The sequence below is a fragment of the Chenopodium quinoa genome, unplaced genomic scaffold (genome assembly GCF_001683475.1).
Source record: "Chenopodium quinoa cultivar QQ74 unplaced genomic scaffold, ASM168347v1, whole genome shotgun sequence".
Taxonomy (NCBI): domain Eukaryota; kingdom Viridiplantae; phylum Streptophyta; class Magnoliopsida; order Caryophyllales; family Amaranthaceae; genus Chenopodium; species Chenopodium quinoa.
The window spans coordinates 3,654,653-3,662,460 of record NW_018744092.1 but is presented as its reverse complement, the minus strand read 5'-3'; positions in this window follow the sequence as shown (position 1 = coordinate 3,662,460).

Here is a 7,808-nt window from a genome sequence, read left to right as displayed (position 1 = left end):
CTTGTAAATTATAATTCTCAATCATTGAGTTCCATACAGTTTCAAACTTAACTTCAGTTACACATCATTTCAAACAGTAGGAGAATGTTCTCTTAAAATCCTTGTCTCGTTTCAATGATCCAAATCTTGTAATAGCATTTTTGTTCCAAACGCCATGTACATAATCTATGTTTGACCTCTAGAAAGACTTGAATTATAATCAGATATATTTTTAGAAAAAAAAAGGTAACTACACAATAAAAACAAGGTAACTTTAACACCTTTATGTATAACTTTAAATGTTACCTTCTGTATTGTAGAGCACATTGCTTGATCTTGGTCTGTGAAGATTAAGATTGGGCATTTCCCTCCTATTGAATTTTTGAATGTCTCAAGAAGCCATACAAATGATTCAATTTTCTCATCTCCAATAAAAGCACGCACAAACATGCAATTTTTCCAATGGTTATTAATTCCAACAATAGGAGCACATATCAAATTGTATCTATTTGTCCTATATGTAGTGTCAAACACTACAACATCTCCATAAATACTATAATCTTCTCTCATCATCGAGTCTCTCCAAATAGTGCTCTCAACTTGCCTTCTTTATTCAATCTAAATCTAAAGAAAAATTAAGGATCATTAGCAAGTTCCAGGTACATTATTTCAGAGACTGCTTGCGCATCACCACCTTCAATATTTTTCATTTTCAACCTTGTCCAATAATTTTGATGGTCTTTCTTTGTGTGTCTCAAGTTTTCTTCACCTCCAGCTTCATTGCACATAGCTCGATATGAGTCCATAGCTGAAAGTCTTGACTTTTGCAAGTTTTCTATTACTTGTCCCTTTTCTTCTATTATCTCTCTTTCAGATCGATGAAGATAGTGCCATTGTTTTCTTGTGAGTTCATGATTATGTACCAAAACATGTTGTACTACTTTAAAAAATCCATCCTCATTCATCTTGACTCTTATACAAGCTCTACAATATGATCTTGTGATAGGAATTTGCCTTGGTTTTCTTTTTTTTTTTCTTTTTTTTTTTTATCTTTTCTGCATTCTCCACAATTGCTTCTATTTTTTTCTTTTTTCTTCCCCTAGTGTTTGTTTTACCTTGTGCAGAACAAACATAGTATTTCTCCATAATAACTTTTCCAGTTTTATCCCTAGTCCTACCTATATGTTTCCTTACTGAAAATCCTACAATTGATGCATGTTTTTTTTGTAAATCTCAGGCATTTCTTCTAAGGTTTTTGTTCTGATGCCTAATAGTGTTCTCCCAACATCAATATTAGTTTCAATGACTGCAATTTAAACAGTATAATAGATTTAAGTTTTATGAAAAAAGTGTAACTATAATTCAGCAATACAGTAACTTTTAAGCCATATCAGGTAACTTTGACAGTGTTATCACTAACTTCACTATTTTATTAAATTATATAATATAACTTCTAAGACATATTATGTTACTTTAACAAAAATAACTATAACTTTTAAGCCATAAACAAAACAGCACTTATATTTCTTAAAGTTACACTTATGTTTCTTAAAGTTACACTTCTATTTCTTAAAGTTACACTATAAATTAAACAAGTATGCAATTTCAATTTTACTTGTACTTTTCAATATTAAACAAAAACTTCAATTTAAACAATTATGCAACTGTTCAAAAGCTTAATGTTACCTTCAGAAGTTGAATCTTCATCCACTGAGATTTTCTCTTCATCTGTCGAGATTATTTGCACTTCATCAGCTGAGATTAGTTCTTCATCGAGATGAACTCTACTCTCATATGAATCTGCATTGATCGTAATTCATTCAATCACCAGTTTACCTATTTTTGGTAAATTTGCACAAATTCATATACAAAATTACGTACCTGAATTGAGGTTTTGATGCATTGCATTGTCATCGATTTTGTTAGGTCAATATTATTGCCACATTGCCTGCAATTTAGGGTTTGTTTCATAGAATCGTTGTTTAAATCAACATCAATTGCAGAATCAACTTCAATTTCTTCTGAAGTTTGCAAATCGTTTGAAATTGGAGCTTGAATTTGTTTTTGAGATTGTAATAATTTGTGAATTAGGGAATACACCGATGTTTTGCAGAGAATTTGCAGAGAATTTGAGAGAATATTTCGAAGAAGACGATGTTTTGCATGCAGCTCTAATTTAGCGTTATTTATACTCTAATTGGCATGTGTGAATCAGGCCTTACATTAAGGTTAGTGTAAGCCAGTTGTACGCAAGAATTTTTGATAAATTTTTAGATTCATGGATTTCTAGGCAATTTTTGGAGATGAAAAAGATAGAGAAAGAAAAAGGTGGATCCATGTAATAATATGAGAGAGATAGAGAGAATTTATTAACCTAAAAGTAAAATGATGCATCTTATTGAAAATTCCAAATGTAGAAAGTGATGTATCTAAAAAAAATGGAGGAAGTATTAAAAAAGAATTGACACACAATATTTAACAGGGGAATAATTTTTTTTTAAAAAAAAAGGAAAAAAAAACCTCTAATCATGAACGACGAACAAAATAGTAGGTTAGGGAGATTGAGTGTGTGTAAAAACTCCGATCATGATATCTTAGCGAATTGACATGTATAATAGAATTGAAGAATTGGAGGTTGATGTAGGTGGATAGTTGGATATATACTTCCAAGTGATGTCCAACACCTTATATATATAAGTGATGTATGGAGGTGGAAGAAGTCAAGAAGTGTGTAGAAAATTCTACATACTTGCTTTAGTTACGTTACATTTACATAATTACATAGATTTAGAATCTTCATGAGCTTCACCAATTTCAGATTTTTCCACAATTTGCCGTCAATTTCTTAACGTACTATAATTTTTTAAAAATCTAGAGACATACTTGTAATAACTTTTATGGAATGAATATGAGTCACACTTAACCCAATAAAGCACATCTTAAAAGTCAAAATCATTGGGTTGGGATGGTGGTGGACTGGTGGTTAATTTTAACATCCACAATTTTTTATTGCATGAGATTGATAGGATATATGATTTTGCATGTTCAACTCGGTCTCATTAAACACCAACATGTTTGAATATTATACATACTTAACACTTGAAAATATATACACCCTTTTTAAGCAGATATAATCTAGATCTAACATAATTCAGAAGATTTTATGTTAAAGCATGGAGCTTTTATACTGAAAGGGAAATCGTAATCTCTTGATCTAAAAATTTCTTGCACTAAAATACTAGATACTTTTTTTTTTTTTTTTTTTTTCCTGAGGGAAAAAAATACTAGATACTTGTAAATGGAATTTGACCTTTTTTTTCTTTCTTTTTCTTTTTACACGAGGGAATTTGACCATTGATCCTTATAATAGCCAAATTCTCACATCTATATGTGGATTACCCCTTTGAAAAGTAAAGTTGACTGTTGACTCCACTAAATTTATAAACAACTCTATTTTAGTTTTTGTAGAATTTAATTTTTTAAAATACTTAGAAAGGAGTTTGTAATTACATACTACTCCCTAACACAACAAGATAACAGCTAAATAACAATGGTCGGTGCTAAAGCAAAAAACCGTCGGTAAACACCAACGGCTAACCACTGTTAAAACTGTCGATGTACGAGTAATTGATAATGTCGATAATAATGATGGTTTAACGGTGATATCAAAAATACTGACGATATTTTTTTAATTAAACTAACAGTGTACAAGCTGGCGTGGACTAGGATAAGCTTATGCCAACCATCTAAAGCCGTCGTTAACACCGACGAATATATGAATTGATGCAGTCTCAGATGATACCTACGGTTTTAAGCCGTTGTTATCCTAAAACATAACGACTTTTTGTTGATATCTTTCCATACTTGAATTAATTTTCAAATCAAATCAAATACTTTGTAGTCTTAACATTTCAACGGTTGGGATGGTTAGATTTGACTTATTCATTTAATAATTTGGAACCAATCAATTTTGCTTTGTTTAGCTTTTACTCAATAATTAGTTACCTTCAAATATATTGGATGCAATGATCTAGCACTAAGCCAACTCTAAGATCAAACACCGCTCATTATGACATTACTAATATTTATTTTCTACTTTCTCTCATTGTCAAAAAAAGATCAAGAACTAACTAGTCACATTAATTACTTTCCATGTAAGCAAAATTAAAAATATACAAAAAGGTCTCTAAAGTTTTAGACATAATATATATTTAAAGATTGGCACACGATAATAAAGGACAAAGTCAAGATAATTAGACAAAAAATTAATAAAAATATAGGGAATAATAAGGGTATCAAATTAAAATAATGATTTCCCTATAGAGCTAGTAACACTAGTGAGTAGTGACCATTAACCACAAAAGAAATTGCATGCTTATAATATTTAATATATACTTTTTATGACATATTATACTTTTGGAAATATTCGGTCCAACAAATATTTAGTGATTATGGACGAATAATCATAAAATAGAAAGTAGAGGTGAAGAGAGAGAAAGAGGAAGTAGTACATTCAGGGAATATGCGGGGAGTTACATTATTGCATTGCGCAACCTCTGCGCCACGTACCAAACTAACACTCGATGTTGTCATATGATATTGTGTGTAACACACCCCTCCACCCCCACGAGAGTTTCATTAGTTAAAAATAAAATAAAATAAAAAATCCTTGATTTATTCCTATGTAGGAACATTATGTAATGGTTAATTGGTTATACTTAAGGAGTTCAAAAAGCGGTTTGAAAAAATGGGTTGGATCGAACTAATGGACTAGAGAGAAGCAGTCTTAGCTTTTCTCTAAGTCGATCGATCTCTAATTTAAATTGATCTAAAAGAATTTAAAAAGCAGTTTTGAACACTGCCTTAGCTTGGAATTTTATTCATAGATAAAACCTCTAAAATTTATTAATTTTAGGAAAAATGAAAATAAATAATCGTACTTCTGCTTTATCTTTCGAAAATAATCTCACCTTCCATTTATTTCAAAACAATCTCACCTTTGACCTCTATTTTCTTTTTATAATGCTTGTGACCCTCACTATCATCGACACCACCACTGCCCCCACCGCAGCCCCCCTAGAACTCGCCACCCTCACTATCATTATTAGGGGTAAAAAGCCCATATAAATTTAGATAAGTACAACAAGGGAGCATATTCTAACAATATCTTAATTAGTAATTGAAACATCAAGAAACTAAAATTTACTTTAACTACCTACATTAATCAATATCAAAAATATTATTTCAATACACGATAATGCAATGCGCGGAGCGTGTAGCGCATGATTTTATCATATTTTTAGATTTAGCCAATAATTAATCCATTTGAACCCTTAATGTGCAATGTAATCAACTCCTAATCCCATGCATGGATGCATGATTCACTCTCGGAAACATGATTTCTTCTCTCTTTCAACTTATTCAATACGTGAGTACATATTTTCTCAAAAGAGAAAAACAAATGTACTAGAAATATTATTTGTATATGTATGAATGAAGAAGTGATTATAACGTACAAGCAAGAAATTAGAGCAAGATAGCTTGTGCAATTGTACAACTAACGTTAACACTAAATTAAACCTAGTTAGTCTTGTTGTATAGTACGAAATATAAACTAACCAATTATATAACGTTGTACTCATATTGTAAGTCAAATTGCCAAAAGAAAGAACATGCATGAAACGATACGCGTAGTACTAGTATAGCAATATATAATTATCACTACAAAACAAAAGGTACGTGATTTTAACTCAAACTTAATGTACTTTTTGTAGCTTATCCTCTTGGAATTTGTGTAACATTGTCTACTTTCTAATAGTGAATGCGAATTAGATACGTCAATTATAGGAATTCTCTTAGGGATCGATGATTTAATCTACACTTCTACAGTACACCGTATGTATATAATGTCAATAATTTTGACTTTCACATGTATAAATTTGGAAATCACTATTGAAAGAATAAGTCTATTCATAATATATAGTTGGTGTCAATAAGTCTAAATTTACCAACAATTTTAAGAAATAGTTGTGATATTTAAGAGGGTCAGGAAAGTGTTAGGAACCCTAACCTCCTCACGTGAAAAATTCCTAACGCATCAGAGAAGATAATAGGGTACAAAATGAGGAAATACAAAGAGTAACCTCACGAGAAGAATTTTTAACGTATCAGAGGAGATAATAGGGTACAAAGATGAGGATATATATATATATATATATATATATATATATATATATATATATATATATATATATATATATATATATATATATATATATATATATATGTATGTATATATATATATGTATGTATATATATATATACGAAGAAGAGAGAACAATTAAGTGATTATACATGGACTACCTAGGTATAGTATAGTAGTAAGCTACGTTCTGCATATTGATGATGGATTATAAATCAATTTATAGGCTTTACCTATCAGTTTAATCTTTTGGTTAAGTTGGTTCTCTAATATGGTATAGGAGCTATGTGACACAAAGCAAAGGTCAAGGGTTCAAAAGTCATCCACCTACCCGGCTACCCTTCACTTTCAAGTGAAATATTAAGCGTTGGGTATGACTGTATGAGGAGGGCCTATACTACGCTTTTGCTTGAGTTGATTCTCTAACAATTGACAAAGGTAGAGAACTACCTATGGTCAAACGCAAGTTTTAGATGTTAATTCAGGTCATCATCAGCTAAGCATACATTCGCCAAAGAAAGTAAAGTACAGTATGGAGGATGTTGTTTCAATTCAAACAATTCAAACAAGTATAGAGGATGTTCAATTGCGTGTGTTCTTTACGTTGACGCGCTCGTATTCAATTCTAGCAATATAATTTAAAGAGGTCAAATTCTACATTTGCTGATGAAAAAAATCACCTAATGTAGTATCTAATTAGCTCACAAATCTAAACTCAAATCCCCTTAAAAGCGACAATAAGATGCTTCAATTTCAAACTTTCCAACATCATTCCTGCACCAAACAAACTTTACATCTAATGTTAAATTGTTAATAAGCTAAATAATAGAAGTGGTCCTTTTTTAAATACAAGAACTCCCTTTATTTCTCTTTATTTATTTATCCAGATTGCTTAATAAACGGTTTTCAATACAAGATTGTAATTAGGGTGTGTTTTATTCACCTAATTTTCACTAATCTGAACTTATTATAACATTTTAGTTGTAATTTAATTTATTTATTTTTTTTTTAAGAATGTTGTAATTTGAACTTGGATAACCCTTATCAGAACTTATTTTTCTTGAACTAAACTTTGAATTTATATGAACTTATTAAACCTGAAAAGGTGAAAATAAGGTGCACAGAGCAGACCCAATATTAAAGCTGTCAATTCGGGTAAACGGGTCGGGTTTGGGTCAGGTAAGTGTGGGTCGGGTCAACTCAGGTCATGTCATTTTGGGTTAATGTTGTAACCTATACGGGTCGGGTTCAGGTTGGGTCATGCTTGGGTCGGGTAACGTCGGGTCATACATGTTAGTTATCGAGTTTGGGTCGGGTTAATAACAGCTCGGGTTACATTCGGGTCGGGTGAATAATAGGTCGGGTTTAATTCTCCGGGTTTTCACGGGATAAAAAGGGTTAGGGTCATTCTCGGGTCCGAGTCGGGTTTGGTTCAAGTCAATAATTTACGAGTTATAATCAGGTCGGGTCATTCTCGGGTTTGAGTCGGGTTCAGTTCAAGTCAATAATTTGCGGGTTATAATCAGGTCGGGTCATTTCCAAGTCGGGTCATTCTCGGGTTCAAGTCGGGTTCGGTTCAAGTCAATTATTTGCAGGTTACAATCAGGTCGGGTCATTTTACAAGTCG